Here is a 21955-nt window from a genome sequence, read left to right as displayed (position 1 = left end):
TATTTCAGCTCACCCATTTTATAGGAGCTGAAACTGAGGCCCAGATGAGTTTAGAGTGGCCATCCTGAATGACAAACCACACTGCCCGTCATTTGTTCCACGTCACATTCAGACCATTTCAGAGCAGCTGTTAAGGTTGAGCTCTTTTTCTTATGTTGGTGTCATTTTTAAAGAAATTGGTAACTTTTGTAGTCTGTAGTACGGTACTAGTGTGTCCATGCCTGCATCTGCAAACGCACGTGATCTGGGCCCTTGCGAAGTACTTTTATATTTGTAAATCAATGTTTCCGAGCAATCCCCACTTGGTGGGAAATATTTTTGTAAATGCAGCCATTTAAAAAAAAAACTATTGAGCAGTCCTCCTGCTGATACTTTTCAATGCACTTGGGCTTCGAAACGGCTGTGCCGGTGTTGGAAAAACCCGTGCTGCCAAGATGAGGGCAGCAAGAGCGTCCGGCTGAGCAGTCTTTCTTCTGCCGTCTGGCCAGCCCGGAACAGCACATGAGAGAGTGGCCGTCCTACGCCTGCTTGGCCATCACGGCCCGTGCTGTCCCCCCTTCCCCGGGCTGGTTCCACGTAGGGCACTCGCCGAACATGTCCCAGAAAAGACGGCTTCGTTTGTACCTGCTTTGTCTTGTCGGTGCCTTTTTAGTATTGTGCCCCTAACCTCGGCGTAAGTGACTTAACTGATGGTAAGTTTTAAAGAACATGGAATTAAGAATCTGAATGTATATTATTCATTGTATTGTTTTAACTGAACATTCTCTGTGGCGTTTGTGAGCTGGTTAATCTGTATAAAACGATTGTAAGTAGCAAAGGTTTCTATTTCCAGTGGACTCTTTGGATGTTGTACACATACCTTTGAGAAAAAAGCAACCAACGACAGCCTGATTCATTGAGTGTTTACTGCTTTTGACATCAAATCATTAAATTGTGGCCCTGTCTTACCCAGACACCATTGTCCTGTGTGTGTGTGTAGAAAGATGGGCGGGGGGGGCACTTTAGTGAGTCTATCTCCACCTCCATTGAATTCCTCATTTCCCCCAGAAAGCCAACAAGCATTTTCCAGATCAGTTGTGCCATTTCTTTAAGAGTCACTGACTGGATCCAAGAAAGAGACTTGACAGGTTGTCACATTGGGTCAACTCTAATAAAATGAAATTTGATAGGAATAAGTGGGTTCACTTGGGTCTTATCACTCTATTAGGTTACTGTGGGGGGCCCCTACACCTGGGAAAGGTCTGTATGACTCTACTATGTCCATGGAAGCCAAGGACAGGAAAGGTGGTCTATCTGACCTAACATACAGTCCTGGGTCACTGATCATTCGGTGAACAGTGTCTGAGGGAGGCAGCCAGGCACATGAAGGGTCTCCATCACAAGACTTGGGTGAAGATGAAGGACCTGATGATAGGGAGTCTTGAGAAGGTAAGGCTGGGGAAAGGGACAGTTCTGGCCATTGTGGAGTGTTAGGATCCTCACTCTGTACTTACTGGAAGGGGCCTGAACATCCACATGGGCCAACTCCCCAAAAGGTGAAGTACCCAGGTCAACAACACTGGGGAAAGTGGCCAAGATGGGTTTGGAACCCAGGTCCTTGAATTCCACACACAGAATGCCAGGAAGCAGAGGGTCAGCTCTAAATCTGTGGTCCCATGATCCTCCTCCCTGTATACCCTGCCCCCAAGTGGTTTAGAGGTGACCTGTTCAGGTCCACTCCTGAAGGTCTCTCTCTGACAGTAATTTATAGATGTTTGTCTTCCTTCCAAAAATTTAACAGGAAGTTCATAAGGAGAGTGAGGAAATCCATCATCACTTCTGTTACTCCAAGAGGGCTTAGCTGTCATTCACAGTACTTCAGATCTGTAAAGTGCTTGAGAGTGTGGGATCTGATGCCATCTTCACAATGTGCCTTTGAGAGCAGAGGAGCAGGAAGCTCCCAGAGTTAGTGGCGAGCCCCAGCAGCAGACAATATTCAGAAGGAACTAAACAATGAGTGTACCTGACTAGCACCGAGGCCTGGGGCCAGGCGGGTTGTCCTTCACTTTGCCCATTCTCTCGGGTTGAAATGACTTGGTGGTAGCTCCTGGTTTTCTAGTTGTCTTAAGGTTTGCACATCCCCTTAGTTAAGGACCCGAGCTGAGGTCCAGAGCCAAAGTCTTCAAACACTCCACTCACCAATCATGTGATTTGGGCCAGTTTACTTAACCTGTATAGGCTTTAATTTACCCATCTGTAAAAAGAGAAGTCTCTTTACTCAGTTGAGGGTTGTGAGTATCAGAATCTCAGAGATCAGGGCATTCCTGACCTCATAGCCATTCTCCGTTTTTAGAAACGCCAAGTAAGGGAAAACCCATCACCTCTTGGGATAACCCATTTCCCTCCTTAGCTTTTGTCCATCCAAGATTAGGGGAGGCTGAGGATGAACCTTCAGACCTTGGCAGCGTCTTCTCCCAGGAGGCGCCTGATGGGTGGATGATCTCCTCACTCTCTTACCCCTTCGCTGGCTATGAGGACTGAGAGAAAAGGAAGAGTCTAAGATGACTCCAGTTCCAGCCTTGCTTACTGGAAGGTCTGAGATACCCTCGGCAAACTAACAAAAACCCAGCAAAATCCAGAAACGGCATTAAAGGAAAGATGAGTTTTAATTTGAACATGTTAAGAAGACGTATGGGATAGCTAATTGGAAATGGCATGACCATTGCCTCCCCTTGCACCCCTAAGTCTCCAGGGCAGAGGGTTTTTGGCCAGGTATTGGCCAAACTTTAATCACCCAACCTACCATTCTGATCTGTCCAACCTCTTCTTCCTTTGCTAAAGGAACCCTTTTCCTCCCTCCTTCCCCCTCACAGAATGTTAGAGGTGGAGAAAACTTACTAAGTCCACTCCTTTTAAAAACATGGGAAGATTAGGTCAGTGATAAGAAAAGCTTTAGAACTCCTTTTTCCCCCAGAGCTGATAGCAGCCCCTCTTGAGGTAGCAAAGAACTGTAAACAAGATAGATGCTATTGAAAGGAAATTCTTCATTTGGGCTTTCACCTTGGTGACCGAGGCCACACCTGGGACACAGAACATTGAAGGAGTTTGATAAAGTATGTCAAAGTGGGAGAATGCCGACAGGATGGCTTCCAGGTTGGGGCCGAGCTTCTGTTGGTAGCTTTCATAAGGGGATAAAGATACATTGATGAGTTGGGCTCTTGCACCTCAGTTCCTCCCCAAAGAAGCAATTACGTGACAATTTCCAGGTAGGATTCAAATACAGGTGGGAGGTGTGTGACAAAGAGTAGGTAATACAGAAAGCTGCAGACAGTGTTGCCTCCCCCAACACTGACAAGGGGGTAGGAACACTGGGTCACTGAATCAACATAACTCAGTGCTGCCCATCAATGGGGAATGGCTGAAGAACTTGTGGGATATGAATATTACTACCAAACATGAAGAAATGCATGGGAGTATCTTCGTAGGCCGAGAGAAGTTGGCAGCACCAGGAAAATGATATGCACAATTAGAGTGAAAAGCCAAGAATAAGACAAAAAAAATACTGAATATTATAAAATTACAATTGTCCCCAAGAAAAGGTAGGAGAATGAACCCTCCTGTCTTCCTTGCAGAGGTATGAACACTTTTCTTACCTAGCCTAAATCACTGAATGGGCATTGCCTCAGATAAACTGAGACCTGGGAAAGACCTTAGCTTAGAAAAGCCAAAGCCTATTAAATTAAAAAGAGTTTGCCCAAAGCCAGTGCAACCATGATTAGAAAGTAAGCAGAAAGCTGCAAACAGTTTTTACAGCAAATTTCCCTGATAAAGGTCTCCTATTTTAAATATATAGAGAACTGAGTCAAATCTGTAAGAATACAAGTCATTCTCTAATTGATAAATGGTCAAAGAAAAACAACTCTAGGTACCACATCACACCTATCAGATTAGCCAACATGACAAAACAGGAAAATGATAAATTTTGTAGATGAGGGAAAATTTGAACATTAATGCATTGTTGGTGGAGTTGTGAACTGATCCAACCATTCTGGAGAGCAATTTGGAACTATGCCCAAAGGACTATAAAACTGCATGCCCTTTGATCCAGCAATGCCACTTCTAGGTCTGTATCTCAAAGAAATCATTAAAAACAGGGGAAAGGACATGTACAAAAATATTTATAGCAGCTCTTTTTGTGGTAGCAAAGAATTAGAAATTGAGGGGATGCCCATCAGGTGGGAAATGACTGAGTAAGTTGTGGTATATGAATGTAATGGAATACTATTGTAGTGTAAGAAATGATGAGCAGGCAGACTTCACAAAAACCTGGAAAGATTTACATGAACTGATACTGAGTGAAGTAGCAGAACCAGGAGAACACTGTACACAGTAACAGCCACATTGTAACAGTAATAGCAACATTGTAACAGCAGCATTGTAATAGCAACATTGTAACAGGAACAGCCATATTGTTTGATGGCCAATTTTGATAGACTTAGCTCTTCTCAGCAATGCAATGAGCTAAGACAATCTCAAAAGACCCATAATGAAAAATGCCATCCACATCCATAGAACTATGAAATCTGAATGCGGATTGAAATAGACTATTTACTCTCTTTTCTTTCTCTTGGTTTTTCCACTTTAGTACTTATTCTTTCATAACTCAACTGATGTGGAAAATATCTTTCATATGATTATACATGTATAGCCCTTACCAGATTGCATGTTGTCTCTGCGAAGGAGGAGGAGAGGGAAGGGGAAAATTTTTAAACTCAAAATCTTATGAAAGTGAATATTAAAACTAAAAATTAATTTTAAAAATTAGAAAAAGCCAAGGCCTCTCGTTGTATCTGGGGCCATCCCCATTTGTCCTGATCTATATGTCTCACCACTAGCCTCAGATGGATCCAGAGGAGAGAGTGAAGCTGGTGACTTTACCCAGCCCTCCCTCACTTCAGTCCAATTCACTTGCATGTCATGGCTTCACCTTCCTGATGCCATGTCATAGTCTTCAAGAATGAAGGACAAACATTAGTGTGGAATACTGTATAATTTTGGACTTGGCTGAAGCATTGCTTTATTTTATTGCTTTGTTTTTGTTTGAGGGTCAGGGTTTTTGCCCCCTCTGTTGTTGTGCTTCCAAGTTGGCATTGGAACCATTTTGAGTCCAGGTGAGTGGGCTTTGACTGACCCACCATGTTCCACAAGATTGGCACAAGAAGCTTTATCAGTCAACCAGCTTCAAGTACTGAGGATATGAAGAGTCATGGAAGCATAGAACCAGCCCTGCTTTCAAGGAGCTTACTTCGTAATGAGGTCTAAAGTCTAGGAGGTCTGTTACACAGCATCTCCCTCATCCACCATTTTGTCACCCTGTGAAAAAAAAAAGGAAAGAAGGCTAGCCTGGAGTGACTCTTTAAAAGGAGAATTCTTTGAGCTTCAAACCGCCATTCCCTTCCCAGTAATAATACACCTTAGATACAGGGGTGGGGGACCTGTGGCCTCGAGGCCACTAGTGAGGCCCTTTGACTGATCTACCCTTAACAGAACAAATCCACAGGTTCCACATCCCTGCCTAGAACTTCTTGGGACGTGAAGTTAGACTCCTCTTTTTGGTACAAAAATAAAAATGGAGTGTTTGTCCTCCAGCCCCACTCCTTTTCTCCAGTCTTTGAAAGTTTGCTGACAATGACTTAGAAACAACCATTAGCTGACTTCTTTGAGGCAGGGGAGGGAGCATTTACCAAGTTCCTACTATATGCCTAGTTGAAGAAGGAAATGCAAACTGCTCAAGAATCTCTGCCAAGAAAACCCCATATAGGGCTGTGAAGAGTCAAACACGACGGAAAAAACTGAACAGCAATTATATATGCCAGGTACTTTACAGATACCTCATTTCACCTGCTCGACAACCCTGAGAGGTAAGTGCTATTAATATCCCCCTTTGACAGTTAAGGAAACTGAGGCAGCTGTGGGACCCTGGACAAGTCAGATTCCTCTTCTATCAAATGAAGATAATAATAGCACCTACCTCCCAGAATGATTGTGGGGACCAGATAATATAAAGCACTACATGAAGTGACTTGTCTAGGCTCACACTGTTAGTGGCTGAGCTCCGATTTGCACTCAGGTCTTCCTCACTCCGGGCCCAGCGCTTGACCCACTCTGCCACCCAAGAAGAGGCTGGAAATAGGGAGCAGGGAGGCTAAGCCTTGTGGGAAGAGGATGTGAAGAGAGTTGAAGCTCAGTCAGTGCCCATGGATACACAGGACCTCAGGGCCACAGAGCTCTGTTAATAAGCTGGGGAAGCTGGGACAACCTTAGATCCACAAACAGAGACTGTCTGAACTGGGAAGGGCCTTAGAGCTGAGAATGTCAGAGCTGGGTTGGGAATTTAGAGCAAGCTCAGAACTGAATGCTGGCTCTCCAATGGCCTGGCACTGGCCAGACAGGAAGACTATCTCATACATGTATAGTACTTTTCGGCTTGCAAAGTCCTATGCATTACCTCATCTGATTCTCATGCTATTTTCAGGTAGGTGTGACAGGTATTATCCCCATTTTACAGATGAATAAACTGAGACTCTGAGGGAGGACATCGCCAATATAGTCACAAGCTAGTAAATGTAGGATTCCAGACTAGATCCCCCAAGTCCAGTGTCCTTCCACTCTGACTCTATCCAAGTCATATGCTAACACTTTACTATAACCAGACCAGAGGTTGACCAATGCTAAGTAAAGGCCAGGCTGTGAAGCACACTGTGAAAGCCTTGGGCTTCACCTTACCACCCGCAGGTGCCCCTTGAACCCCGTGCTATTTCAGGCTTCATTTCATCCCATGCTCTCCAGCCCCACCAACCTTCTTTGACCTCTCCAGGTTTGAAACCATGAACTACCATCAAATCAGTTCTTCTAGTGCTCCTTAATGGGCTGTGCTGACTTGGCTCCAGTGGGCCAAGTCTGGACCAAATGACCCTCCTCAGCTACTATTCTCTGCCTGCTGTCTCCTCCATTATACCATAAGCTCCCCAAGGGCAGGGACTGTGTGCTTTTGTATTTGTATCCCTAGCTTTCAGCATAGTGGTGGGCATACACCAAGTGCTTCATTAATGCTCCAGGTGCAGCCACCATCACACCATCCATACATGGAACCATTGGTTATAACAAATGCAGAAGTTTTTAATGCTGTAGAAAAAATTCACTTACCTTGGTAGTGTACTATCCAGGAATTTACACATTGACAATGATGTTGACACATGCATTGCCAGAGCTAGCTCAGTGTTAGGGAGGCTCTGAAGAAAAGCTGGGGAGAGAAGAGGTATTAGACTGACTACCAAACTGAAGGTCTACAGAGGTCATTGTTGGATGCCTGTGAAACATGTACAGTCTACCAGCGCCATGCCAGGACACTGAATCACTTCCATTTGAACTGTCTTAGGAAGATTCTGAGGATCACCTGGCAGGACAAGGTACCAGACGTCCTTGCTTGAGCTGAACTGCCAAGCATTCAAACTATGCTTCAGAGAGGGCAACTCCGATGGGCTGGCCACATTGTTCAAATGCCAAATGTACGCTTGCCAAAAAGACTATTTCATGGAGAACTCATATGGGGCAGGCGATCACATGGTGGTCAGAAGAAGCAATACAAGGACACTCTCAAGGTCTCTCTCAAGAACTTTGGATTTAATTGTGGGACATGGGAGACACTGGCACAGGACTGCTCAGCATGGTGTGTCCATATTAGAAAGGTTGCTGTGCTCTATGAGCAAACAGAATTGAGACAGCACAGAGTAAACATAGAATGCCAAAAATGTTCACATGGACTATCTGTGCCTAATCTGTAGTAGAGCATTCCAACCTCGTATTGGTCTGATCAGACACACCGACACTAGAGTTTATCATGGTGATGTCATTTTGGTCCTCTTTGAGAACAAAAGACAGCAGCCAGCTAACCAAGTAGGTGCCATTTTCACCTTCTCCTTCCACTGATCGTTTCCCATATTTTCCTTCTTGCTTCCCAACACTCATTCCTAGTTTCTTCCTCTGTAAGAGGAGTCTTTCCTTTCCTCCATAATCAGATGGCCTGGATCTCTCACCTGAATCAGAGATATGAGCTATAGCTGTCTACAAGACCTAGACCCCTCTACTAAGTCAATCAATCAAAGACATTTGAATGAGGTGCAAAAAAGCCGCTGGTTATTTTGGAAGGAGTGAAGACCTTGGATGAGGAGAGGTAATGGTACCCAAGGGGTGTGTTGGGATTGACTGAGGAGGCTTAGTCATCCCTGGTGGGGCCCCTGTAAAGGAACAGACTGGATTGGATTCAATAATTTTGGTGGTGAGTCGAGAGAGTCGTTCTAGCCAAGCTGCAGGGAGAGAGTGGCTTGGGAGTCAAGAAGAGCAGCCTATGTTTCCTGCTGCCCACCCCATCCCCTCCTTAACCAGAGGATGAGCTTGCAAACTTCAAAAGGTCTGATAGCTTTGGACTTTCCATCAGCATCCTAGCCGTGTGCCCAGGGCAGCAGGAAATGGAGGCAGTGTCTTTGTGAGGAGTAGAGGACAACTCGAGTGCTAAGGAGAGGCAGTGTTAAAATTTTATAAGGAACCCAGCAAGGCAGCTAGAGGGCACGCTAGTGCATAGAGCCCCAGACCTGGAGTCAGGAAGACTCATCAAAACTGACCTCAGACAGGCACTTACTAGCTGCCTGACCCTGGGCAAGTTACTTAATTCTGCCTCAGTTTCCTCATCTGTAAAATGAGCTGGAGAAGGAAATGGCAAACCACTCTAGTGTCCCTGCCAAGAAAACCCTAAATGAGGCCATGAAGAGTCAGTCACCACTGGAAAATGACTAAACAAGTATCCCAGCAGAAGGCTCCATGACCCCTATGGGGAGCATCTTGAGGACTTCAGCCAGAGGGCTTCCAGGATCTGTGAATGACTTCCTCTGCCACATGTTCCCTAACTTGAGGTGTCATAGATTTTAGGGAGTGGGGGTATTTTCTACGTCTTACCATACTATCTTAGGAAATAAAGAGTGATTCTCAACTGAGAATCAACAGGGAAAGGTCACTGATGGAGACTCATGAGCTATGGCACTGAAAAAGACACCCCAAAGCCCTCAGGGTTTACCCCTAGGACAAGAGGGGATGAGGAGCCAGCTCTGCCTGGGAGACCCAACCTTCCAGGATGAATGGGAACTTAGAGCCTATACCATATAAGTATGTGTATGTGTATATAATATATGTATATAATTTCCTTTGCATGACTTATTTTTTTTAAGTTTTGATTCTTTTTCTTCTTGCATTAGTTATTTCCAGATATACCGCTCACACTGAACTCTCTTGTGACAAAGAAACCAGTTCAACATTTCTCTCTTGGAGGAAAAGTAGATGCATTTTCCTCAGGGTGTCTAGCCCCTCCTCTTGGAGAAGAGCCTCACATGTATTTCTTAGCTCTTTTCTCTTTCTTCTCCGAGGGGCATTTTCCCACATGCCAATCAATGCCTGAGAGAGGTTATCATGCCATTTGCTTCTCTAGATCTTTTTCTTTTTCTTTTCACATTGAAGTCCTTATCCTGGTTTTTTAAGGAGAATCTATTGTGCTTAATAAGCTGAAGAGTGGAGAGGTGTTCCTTAGTCCCTTGGTCCCATTAGTATGTTGAAAAATCCTTCCTTGCTATAGAATCACAAAGTTTAGGTGGTGCAACCCCATGGAGAAAATTGTTGGTTAGTCATTTTTAATCATGCATGACTCTTTTTGACTCCTTTGGGATTTTTCTTTTTCTAATTAATTTAACGTATTTTTCATTTTCAACATTCATTTCCACATTGAGTTCCAAATTTTCTCCCTATCTCTCCCCTCCCCCACCCCAAGACACTGTGAATTCTGATTACCCCTTCCCCCAATCTGCCCTCCCTTCTCTCACATCCCTCCCTTCCCTTATCCCCATCTCCTTTATTTTATTGTAGGGCAAGATAGATTTCTATATCCCATTATCTGTATTTCCTATTTCCCAGTTGCATGTAAAAACAATTTTTAACATTCATTTTTAAAACTTTGAGTTCCAACTTCTCTCCCTTCCTTCCTCCCCATCCATCCCCACTGAGAAGGCAAGCATTTCAATATAGGTTATACATGTGTAGTTATGCAAAAGACTTCCATAAAAGTTATGTTGTGAAAAACTAACTATATTTCTCTCCGTCCTATCCTGCCCCCCACTTATTTTATTCTCTCTTTTGACTCTCTCCCCAAAAGTATTTACTTCTAATTACTCCCTTCTCCCATTTGCCCTCCCTTCTGTCATTCCCCTCACCCCACTTATCCCCTTCTCCCCTACTTTCCTGTAGTATAAGATAGATTTTCATACCAAATTGAGTGAGCATGTTATTCCCTCCTTAAGCCAAATGTGATGAGAGTAGGGTTCACTTTTTCCCTCTTACCTCCCCCCTCTCTCCTCCATTGAAAAAGCCTTTTCTTGCCTCTTTTATGAGAGATAATTTGCCCTGTTCCATTTCTCCCTTTCTTCTCCCAACATATTCCTCTCTCACCTCTTAATTTTATTTTTTTTAGATATCATCCTTTCCTATTCAACTCACCCTGTGCCCTCTGTCTATATGTATATAATCCCTCCCACTACCCAAATACTGAGAAAAGTCTCAGGAGTTACAAATACTGTCTTTCCATGTAGGAATGTAAATAGTTCAATTTTAGTAAGTCCCTTATGATTTTTTTTCCTGTTTACTTTTTCATGCTTCTCTTTATTCTTGTGTTTGAAAGTCAGATTTTCTATTTAGCTCTGGTCTTATCATCAAGAATGTTTGAAAGTCCTCTATTTTATTGAATGACCACTTTACCCCCTGAAGTATTATACTCAGTTTTGCTGGGTAGGTGATTCTTGTTTTTAATTCTAGTTCCTTTGACTTCTGGAATATCATATTCCAAGCCCTTGCATCCCTTAATGTGGAAGCTGCTAGATCTTGTGTTATCCTGATTGTATTTCCACCATACTTGAATTGTTCTTTCTGGCTGCTTGCTGTTCTTTCTCCTTGACCTGGGAACTCTGGAATTTGGCTACAGTATTCCTAGGAGTTTTTCTTTTGGGATCTCTTTCAGGAAGTGATCAGTGGATTCTTTCAATATTTATTTTACCCTCTGGTTCTAGAATAGGGCGATTTTCCTTGATAATTTCATGAAAGATGATGTCTAGGCTCTTTTTCTGATCATAGCTTTCAGGTAGTCCTCTAATTTTTAAATTGTCTCTCCTGGATCTATTTTCCAGGTCAGTTGTTTTTCCAATGAGATATTTCACATTATCTGCTAAATTTCATTCCTTTGGTTTTGTTTTATAATTTCTTGCTTTTTCCTAAAGTCATTAGCTTCCATCTGCTCCATTCTAACATTTAAGGAATTCTTTTCTCCAGAGAGCTTTTGGATCTCCTTTTCTACCTGGCCAGTTCTGCTCTTTAGGGCCTTCTCCTCTTTGGCTTTTTGGGTCTCTTTTGCCATTTGGGTTAGCCTGCTTTTCAAAGTGTTATTTTCTTCAGTGTTTTTTTGGGTCTCCTTTAGCAGGGTGCTGCCTCATTTTTCATGGTTTTCTCACATCTCTCTCATTTCTCTTCCCAATTTTTGCTCTACTTTTCTTACTTGATTTTCAAAATCCTTTGTGAGTTTTTCCATGACCTGAGACCAATTCATATTTCTCTTGGAGGCTTTGGATGGAGGAGCTTTGACTTCATTTTCTTCTGTTTGCATGCTCTGGTCTTTGTTGTCACCAAGGTAAGATTCTATAGTCTGATTCTTTTTCTGGTTTTTGGTAATTTCCCCAGCCATTTACTTGACTTTTGAGCTCTTTATCAAGGTAGTTCTTTGCTTCCAGTGGGGGTGGGGGGGTGGGGTGTAAGGTCATTCACTTGATTCCCCACAATCTGTGGACCTAGAGCTCCAGAAACACTCTCTGTCTCTGACCCTGCTGCTGCTGTGGCTGCTGTGGGTTCCTTTGCCCCCTTTCTCCTCTGCTGCACTGGGGCTGGGGCCAGACCACTCCACTTTCCCACACTGGTCCCACAGGCTTTTCCCATTGACCTTCCATTTTATCCTCAGTGTTTTGGGGTCATGAAGTCTGGAAACTAGTACAGGTATGAGAGATTCAGTCTCCCCAAAACCTGCTCAGGTCCGGTCTGCACCAGCATGGCCCATGCTGGACTGTGCCGTGCGATAGACACTTCCTGGGGACCTTCCAGGGTGTCTTGGGCTAGAGATTTGCTTCACTCTGTCATTCTGTGGGTTCTGCAGCTCCAAAATTTGTTTAGAGCCAGTTTTCACAGGTATTTGACTGGGCTTTCCCTGTGGGATTTTTCTTAGAAGACTGGCTTGCATTTCCTTCTCCAACTCATTATCCAGATGAAGAAACTGAGGCAACCAGGATTAAGTGACTTGCCTAAGGTCACACAGCCAATAAACTAGAAGTGACTGAGGTTAGATATGAATTCCAGGAAGATGAGTCTTCCTGCCCCCAGGCCAGACACTCTGTGCACTATAATGCCCTCTAGCTTCCCCTTCAGGCCCTGCAGTCTGTGCACTGTGGAATCCTCTAGCCTCCCTAAACTGGAGGAAAGATAAGGCACAAACTTCTCTTCATCCTTGTCTTCTCATTAATTTTGAGTATGGAAACCCTACTCTCTGAGAAAGCTGATCATTCCCTCCAATACTGTTGGCTCTTCTTCTCATATTCCCATTTAGCCAGAAGGCACAGACACATTTCTTGCTCCCCATTGTCACTTCCAGATTTTCTTTCTGTAATCTCTACTCTTTTGAGATAGATAGCATCCAACTTGAAAGACAGCTAGGGGATGCTGCAGTGGATAGAACACCCGGCCTGGAAGAGTCATCTTCCTGAGTTCATATCTGGTCTCAGACACTTAAGATCGGAGTGACCTTGGGCAAGTCACTTAATCCTGTTTACCTCAGTTTCCTCATCTGTAAAATGAACTGGAGAAGGAAATGGCAAACTACTCCAGTGTCTTTGCCGAGAAAACCCCAAATGGAGCCATGAAGAGTAGGACATGACTGGACAGCAATAAAATATCCAACTGCATCAACTGGTTCTGTTCCTTGTTGCCTTCATATAGTGGGTTCTGGATCATCTTCGTTCTTTTCTCAAGGGGTTCAGAACCTGGCTCAACATCTTCTCTACCCAACCTCTGCCTTTGCACCTAGGTACTCATTATGCACATCTGTGTTCTCCTCGGAGGTCCTAGATTCTCCGTTCATCAATGGCCTGAACTTCCATGGTTTTTATCTTTATTCAACCTAAGCCACTGACAAGAGTGGTCAAAACTTAGCTGATGTTATGGTGTGGTGATGTGAGCTATCATTTACACCGCAGTTACTATGTGCCAGGCATTGTGCTAAGTATTTTACGATGTTTTCATTTCATCCTCACAACATCTCTGGGATGTAGGTCCTATTATTATCCTCATTTTTACAGATGAGGAAACTGAGGCAAATGACTTGTCCAAGATCACATGGCTAAATAAGTGTCTGAAGCCAGATTTGAACTCGAATCTTCCTGACTCCAAACCCAGTATTCTGCCAGCTGCCTGGACAGAGTCACCAACTTGGCAGGATTGTTGTGAGGATCAAATGAAATTATTGTTTATAGTTAATATGATAATGTTTATTTCTATTTATCTGCATTATCCAGATACATCACACTGTGTCACTTCCATGATTTTGAACTCTGGAATTTTCCCTATAGTTATAACGTCCTGGTCATTAATTCTCTCTCTTTGTCTCATTCCCAAATCTATTTGTTCCATAAACTCAGCACTGGCTGGGTTATCCGTATATGGAATATGCGTACCAGCGAAGGGAGCTTGAATGATTTCAGGGTGCGATACCTACATAGATCACTAGATGGCGCGCTAGTTGAGCGGCTACCTGGGACTTCTTTATCAGAACCTAGGTTCGGGTTAGGTTCCTTGTAAACAGGGTGCAATACCCCCCGTAGCCACTAGAAGGTGCGCGCGCGCCTGCACTTGCAGGTAATTCATGGGGCTCTAGTTTTGGTTTGGAAGTGGTTTTCTTAATCCTTTGCTGATGAAATTCAGTTTAGTCCAGGAAATAAAATGAAATATTGCGAGAATATTGAAGTGTGATTCACTATTTATAATTTTGATTCCTTTTACCCATCCTGTAAAAAATTTCACCGTCTCTGATCTCTTCCCTTAACACCAATAGACTGACAATGTGATACATGTAATATATGTGTGTACACATTTATGTATTTGTGCATATGTAGTTATACACACACTGTATATGCATGCATTTATATGTAGGAACACACATACACATACATATGTGCGTGTGTATGTGTATATGTGTGCATACCTATAATACACATATGGAATTTGGAATATTACATAAAAGACCATGTAAAGACTTTCCCCTGTTATGCCCACTCACTGGTGTCCAGTGCACAAGGTTAGGCTTGCCAGCCTTAAATCTGCCAATCCATAGAAGTAGGAAGGAGGTGTCCAGCTGACTGGCCTGAGCTGACTTCCACCATTGTAACCCGTTCCTTACAAAGGAAGTCCTGCCCCACCTCTTCCTTTCTGTCCCTCTGCAGGCAGTGCTTTCTAAAGGAACTTTTCCCTCCCTCTCTTCCTTCTAACTCCTCTCATAGAATTTTAGAACTAGAGGGAACTTCTGTTACTTAGTTCACTACCCTAAATTTAAAAATGGGGAAGTGAGGTCAGCGATAATAATAAAAGCTTCCTGAGCCGTCCTGTTTCCAAGCTGAGACGAGCACCCATTGAGGTAGCAAAGAACTGGGAACAAGATGCTGGAGATGCCCAGCGCTTGGGGAATGGCCAAACAAAGCTGCGGCGTGTGGATGGAACAGAATATGACTGACAAACACGATGACTGAGCTGATGCACGGGAAGACCTATGGCAACTGATTAAGGGTGAAATCAGCAGAATCAGACAAGAATGCAGCAATGTCAGTGGGAAGGACCGCAGTGAAACCAAGGAATCTGAATGCTCTCAGAGCAGAATGACCAAGCTGGGCATTCTGGCAAAGACTGGAGAGTGAAATTTCCTCTTTTTTTGCAGAGGAGGGTATCACGGGTGTGGAATACGACATCGAATTTTGGATTTGGCTGAGATATTGCTTAGTTCTTATCAATTGTTTTTGAGGGCCAAAGTTTTTTTCTCTTAAAAAAAATCCTTGTTTTGAAGGACAGTTTTCTGGGGTGGAGAGGAAGAAGGATAGACTGGGAAATGCAGATGATGCAAAATCAAAAGTGTCATTAAAAGGTCTAAATGGGGAAACTAAGGTCCCAAGATGCCAAAGTGGTGAGCCAAAGGTCTCACCACTAGTTAAGTGGTTCTATTGAACCATCCCTAGGGATATTTGCCCCCCCACCAGTCTCTCCACATACCTGTTATATGGAGAGAGTAAGGGAAGAGTGAACCTCTAGGTGGTGCCATAGTGCACACAGTGCTGGACCTGAAGCCAAGAAGACTCATCTTCCTGAGTTCAAATCTGACCTCAGACACTTATTAGCTGTATGACCCTAGGCAGGTCATTTAACCCTGTTTGCCTCAGTTTCCTCATCTGTAAAATGAGTTGGAGAAGGAAATGACAAAACACTCCAGGATTTCTGCCAAGAAACCCCCCAATGGGGCCAGACGCAACTGAAACGACTGAACAACAGGGGAAGAGAGGCATGCCCCCCTGGTAGCTGTTGCCCCAGTGCTACAGATGAGCCCTTGCTCCTTTCCTCACCCAAACTTGGTGGAAAATTCCAGCAATGCACAGGTATCAGGACTTATCAAGATCACCCCACACTAGGATGGGAACAGAAAAGCGAAGAGCTGCTGTAGGTCCTGAGTTCCCCATTCTGACCTCAGTTTCCTGCTCTATAAAAAGAGAGTGAGCTAGGTCCATCACCAAGTCCCTGCCCCCTCATTCCTTCACTCCATGCCTCCTGTCCCAAGTTCTAGAAACAGAAATCCACCAGTTTATTTCAAGCCTCAGACACAAGGTGGTGCCAGCAGCCTACCTCCCAGACTAAGTGGGTTGGTCCAAAGAACACCAAGGCACCATGTTAAAGGGGGAAGGGACCTCAGAGGTGCTCATCCAGGCCAATGCCCTCCCATTATAAAGAAATAATTCAAGGAAATGTAACTAAGAGGCTGTGGGCTGCTTACACCGGTAGGTAGTAAGCTTCTGAGTTACACCCAAGGCCCCAAAACTAGGAAGCTTTGTTCCAAGGACTTTGGCTTAGCTGGCCCGAAGTTTACCTTCTCTATTCCTTCTTATGGCCTCCTTTTCACTTCACAGCAATCTTGGCCTCTACCCCCATCCCTCACCACCACCACATACCAACAGGCTTCCCTGCCTACCCTAAGTACTGAGATCTCATAAAGGGTATCTTTCCTTTACAAAGGTATTTCACAAAACTTCCAAGTTCATGGGGTCACAGATTCCAAACTGGAAGGGGCCTTCAGGACCACTGAGTCTGACTGTCTCACTTTGTAGATGAAGCTCACAGGATTAGAGAACCCCTGACAAGTGGCCACCCAACCTCTCTCTATGGGCAACTAGGTGGCACAGTGCACAAAGTGCTGGTCCTGAAGTCAGAAAGATGCATCTTTTGAGTTCAAATCTGGCCACAGATATTTACTAGCTCTGTAACCCTAGGCAAATAACTTCACCCTGTTTGCTTCAGTTTCCTCATCTGTAAAATGATGTGAAGGATAAACCTCTCCCATGTCTTTGCCGAGAAAACCCCAAATGGGGTCACAGAGAGTCAGACATGACTGAACAAGAAGCTTCTTTCTGCCTGGAGGCTTCCAAGGAAGGGGGAGTCCTCCACCCACTGAGGAAAGCCCACTTACACTTTTAGTCCGCTCTCACAGTGAAGAATTCTCTCCTGTCATTAAGGGGCAAGTGTTCCCTTAGTAACTTCCCAAGATTCTTCCCAGTTCTGCCCACTGGGGTCAAATGGAGCAAGTCTAGAATGGTGCCCACATGAGCTTTTCCAACACTTGGCATTAGCTCTGATCTCCTCTTTTCCAAGCGAAACATGTCCAGTTTCTTTAATCAATCCTGCCCTGTGGACTTGAATTCTTCTGCCACTCTGGTCACCTTGCTCTGAACACTCTCTGGTTTGTCAATGTTATGTAACTAGTTACCATCTGGATTTGAAATTGGGTCTTCCTGCCTCTAGCTCCAGTGCCCCGTTCACGATGCCAGGGCGGCTCATCGTCCAAGTCCAATGCGAACCTGAAGGAGCGATCTTTCTACAAAGGTCTTTAGCTGTCCAGTCTTTTCTTGAAGACTTCGTCTGAAGGGGAGACTCACCACCTGTCAAAGTGGCCCCTCCCACCTCGGGGCAGTCTCTCCGTCTGTTGGCAAGGACCTACCTGTGTCTTCCTTGGTAGGCGGTCCGGCTTATCGACGTCCTCCTTCTATTATAGCGCCTGCGAGGAAGCCCAGTGGTCCGGGCAGAATAGGGCAGGATGAAAGCGTCCTTAGTCCCAGAAGCTCCGCTGACTCCACACAGCCCAGATGGCGCTGGGAGCGTGCTGCCCTCTCATACTGGTGATCCCCGGTCTGCTTGCCCTAAACTCCCGGATCTTCTTTCTTCTTCTGTGTTCTTCATCGTTATCATGTGTGCTATCGCTATGTGTTTGTGTTACATGCGTTGTGTATGACCCCTGAATCTAGTTATCACACATGTCGAGTGAGCAAGCATCTATTAACCACCTACTGTGTGCAGGCACTGTACCAAGCACTGGGGATAAAAAAGAAGACAAAAGAGCTCCCAGTCAATGTGCAAATTACAATGAACAAGCCAGCTGTACGTTGGGAAAAGAGGGGGTGATGTCAGAGGGAAGTCATTGAGATGGAGGAGGACTGGGAAAAGCTTCCTCCAGAACGTGGGGCTTCAGCTGAAAGGGAAGGAAGGAGGCAGGGAGGCAGGGAGGCAGGAAGGGAGGAAGGAGGAAAGGAGGAAAGAGGGGAGGAAAGAGGGAAGAAAAAGGAAGGAAGGAAGGAAGAAGAGAAGGAAGGACAGAAGGAAGCATTTATTAAGGACTTGCTCTGGGCCAGGCACACTGCTAAGCACTGGGGATATACACATAAAGACAGTCCCTGCCTTCAAGGACCTTACATTCCAACAGGAGAAGACCACATACAAAGGGGGAGTGCATGGGGTGAGGGGTAGCAGGTATTTCAAGTCCAGGAAATGAGGAACAGGGCCAGGAGACTAAAAGCAGGATGGCCTATGGGAACACATGGGGGGTGGGACTTGCAAAGGGATATTCCAGGGCAAGAAGGTCCCAAATGCTGAGGGATTTTCAAGGACGAGACAGTGGTAGGGGTCTGAGTTTGAAATCCAGAAAGTTAAGAATAGCCAGGTGGAAAAAATCAGAGAAGTCAGGAAGGGAAGGTGAAGGAGGACATTGCAGGCATGGGGTACAGCCAGAGAAAAGGCCTGGAGTCAGGAGATGGAAGTTCTTGTTCACCAATGTCACAGGATCTCAGGGTATAGGAGAGGGAACAAAATGTCAGAATATCAGAAAATTAGGCCTGGGCAGCCTCTACAGCATTTTGTGTTTGATGCTCTAGGTAATAGGGAGCCACTGGAGTTGGTTGAGTGGGGGGCTGGCAGGAAATGTGACATGGTCAGGCCTGCACTTTTGGAAGGTCAGTTTGACAGCGGAGTAGGGGACAGATTGGAGTGGGAAAGTCTGGAGGCAGGCAAACGCCCTTCCCCAGCAGCCCCAGCAACCTTCCCGGTGGGATGTGATGCGGACCTGCATGGGGTGGAGGCCATGTCAGAGGAGAGGGTGTAATCACCAGTATGAACGTGAAGATGAGATTGGATGTGGAGAAATATTAGGGCTGTATCAATAGATCTGAGAATCAGCAACGGTAGAGCTCATAACTGAACCCATGGTGAGAACAATGAGTGAAAGTTGTGACAGGGAGAACAGCAGACACAGCAGAGCACTTTGGGGGACACCCTTGGTTGGCGGCAGGGACCTGGAAGAAGATCCAGCAAAGAAGACCAGGGAGCGAGGTCAGAGAGGTAGGAGGGGAACCAGGAGAGCAGTGTCCTGGAAACCTAGAGACAAGGCAGGGTCTAGGAGGGCGATCAACGCTGTGAAGGGTGAATGCAGAAGACTAGGGATGGAGGAAAGGTCATTCATCGGATCTGGCCATTAGCAATCGCTGGGGGAGACAGCAATTTCCGTCGAATGCTGAGGCTGGAAGCCGGACTGGAGAACCGAGTGCAAGGAGCAGGGGGGGAGCCGGTGGTAGACGGTTCTCGGGGAGCGTGCCGAGTCATTCTGGGGCGCAGCCGAGGTGGAGCGCCTGGTTACGAAGTAGGGATACCGCGAGCTCAGGCTGCTGGGGGAGCGTCCAAACATACCCAGTCTGGAATGTACATGGCAGCGGCCATCCAGCTGGACTGTCCGCCTTTGCCATCTCACATGGTTCGGAAATGCTTCCTGACATCTAGGCTAGCTCTCCCGCATGGCGGCTCCACTCCCTGCTCTGCCTCCGGCCAAGCCCAGCAAAGTCAATCCCTCCTCCCAGGACCGAAGCTGGGGTGCTCGAGGAACACCCTCCTGCCCCGCCCCCACCTCCCACACTGCAAAACCCAAACCTGATCGTCAATGCTCCCACTGTTAGTGGGTGAATCAAGCTGAAGGCTTGTCCAGTCAGGGCCTGGCAGGGCTGCAGGCCGAAGGCAGTCGTCACTGCCCTTCTCCCCTTTCTTTCTCTCCTGGGGAGGGGGCGGGGGGCGTGAGCCTTGTATCCCCGACCCGAGCGTATTAGTCTTTTGGTGTTCAACATTTACAGAGAGGGACACCCAGAGAGAGGAGAGACAGAGACAGAAGGCCAGAGAGACAAAAACAGAGAGAGAAGAGGAGAGACAAGGATAGAGAGATAAAAACAGAGGCAGAGGGAGACGAGAGAAACACAGAGAGTGACAGAGAGATAAAAAGGAGGTAGAGACAGAGAGAAGAAAGGGAGGGACAAAGTAGAGATAGAAAAAGAGAAGTTGAGAGAGAAACCGAAATAGAGAATGAAGAGACAGAGAAAAGACACATTGAGACAAGAGACAGAGACAGAGAGAGACAGAGACAGAGAGACAGAGACAGAGACAGAGAGACAGAGACAGAGAGAGAGACAGAGACAGACAGAGAGAGAGACAGACAGAGACAGAGACAGAGAGACAGAGACAGACAGAGACAGAGAGACAGAGAGAGACAGAGACAGACAGAGACAGACAGAGACAGAGAGAGACAGAGACAGAGAGAGAGACAGAGAGAGACAGAGACAGAGAGACAGAGACAGAGAGAGACAGAGACAGAGACAGACAGAGACAGAGACAGACAGAGACAGAGACAGACAGAGACAGAGACAGAGAGAGACAGAGACAGAGAGAGACAGAGACAGAGACAGAGAGACATCATTTTGGTGGAGCAAGATCTCTGACTTGGGGCTCAGAGCTAGAAAAGATAATTATTGATTTGTTTTTACAACTTGCCAAAGCAACTAGAATCCGTTTACCCAGGTTTTGCAGCAAAAGTTAGTCAGTAGCTGGCTAGGCTGGCACTGACATTTTTGCAGACGTCCTTGGAGAGCAAAGTCTCTCCTCTGCAGGAGAGGGGGCAAGGAGTGGCAGGAGAGAAAGTCATGACCAAGGGAGGATTAACTAAGTCCACAAAAAGAGGGCAGGGAGCGAAGAGAAGATTTGCCTGCCTACTCACCAGCTCATACAACAACATCTCTTATTATATTAGCATTAGCCATCAGTAGAATGAATTAGCCTTGGTTTGAAATTAATTTCAGTGAATAAAATGTCCCCGTTTTTCAGCCCCTCCCTCTAGGTCTTCAGGCTGGTTTGGTTGTCTTCTCATTCTCATTTATCCTTGTTACTGTGTGTTCTGCTTGTCTGGTCGGGCTCATTTTCATTCTTTTAGAAAGGTTTTTCCAGATGACTTAACATTCTTCGTCCATAGCTCCGTTACAGTGACTTCTCTGTCAAAGACTTGAGACTTAGTGTGCAGGAACTCCCACCTTCAGCACAGAGCAAAATGTCCTTAATTCACAATCCTAGAGAGCCGCCTGAGGCTAGGAAAGGATCACAGCTCACAGATCCAAAGCAGGAAAGGCCCTTAGGGGTGATCCCTTTCCAGAGGTGACCTTTGAGCTGAACCTTGGGGTCAGCTGGGGATTCTAAGAGGGAAAGGCCAGGAGGGAGTGCATCCTAGGAACGGACGATGGCCAGGATTAAGGCACAGATATGGGCAAATCCAAGGTGCATTGTATGAGGAACTCCATCAAGGTCAATTTGGTCGAATCCTTGAATACCAAAAGGGCAGCTAGGTGGCTCAGTGGAGGGGAGACAATATTTATGTTCATGGGTGTATACAAAACCAATGGGAGTTGGCTGGGGGAGAGAGGGCACAAGCAGATGGGGGAATCAGGGCAAACTTCGTATAGAGGGTAGCATTGGGACTGAGTTTTGTCCAAATACAGATTCCAAGAGGAGCACAGAGAGTACTCTAGGCATAGGGGACTACTTGTGCAAAGGTGTAGAAATGGAAAGTGTCATGAGCAGGCCAGTAGAACCTGTCTGATAAATATAGGTTATAGAATTTGAGAAGCAGAGTAACATGAAAGACGAATGGAAAGGTTGGAAGGGGCAAAGATAGAAAGGGAATGAAATGCCAATATCTAGCGGAATTGGAAGCCACTGCAGCTGATGGAGTGGTGGGAGTGACATGGAGTGTCTCTGCTTCTTCATGGAGGGAGGATCCATTTGAAGGGAGGAGAGATTTACCAAAGAAACTTAGCCTAATTAAGAGACTTTTTCTCCAGATATTCATGGTGATGGATGAAAATCTGGTCCTTCAGTATCCTCTAAGTAGGTTTAAGCTAAAAGT

The sequence above is a fragment of the Notamacropus eugenii genome, chromosome 4 (genome assembly GCF_028372415.1).
Source record: "Notamacropus eugenii isolate mMacEug1 chromosome 4, mMacEug1.pri_v2, whole genome shotgun sequence".
Taxonomy (NCBI): domain Eukaryota; kingdom Metazoa; phylum Chordata; class Mammalia; order Diprotodontia; family Macropodidae; genus Notamacropus; species Notamacropus eugenii.
The sequence above is the reverse complement of the archived record's forward strand: the minus strand, read 5'-3'. Positions refer to the sequence as shown.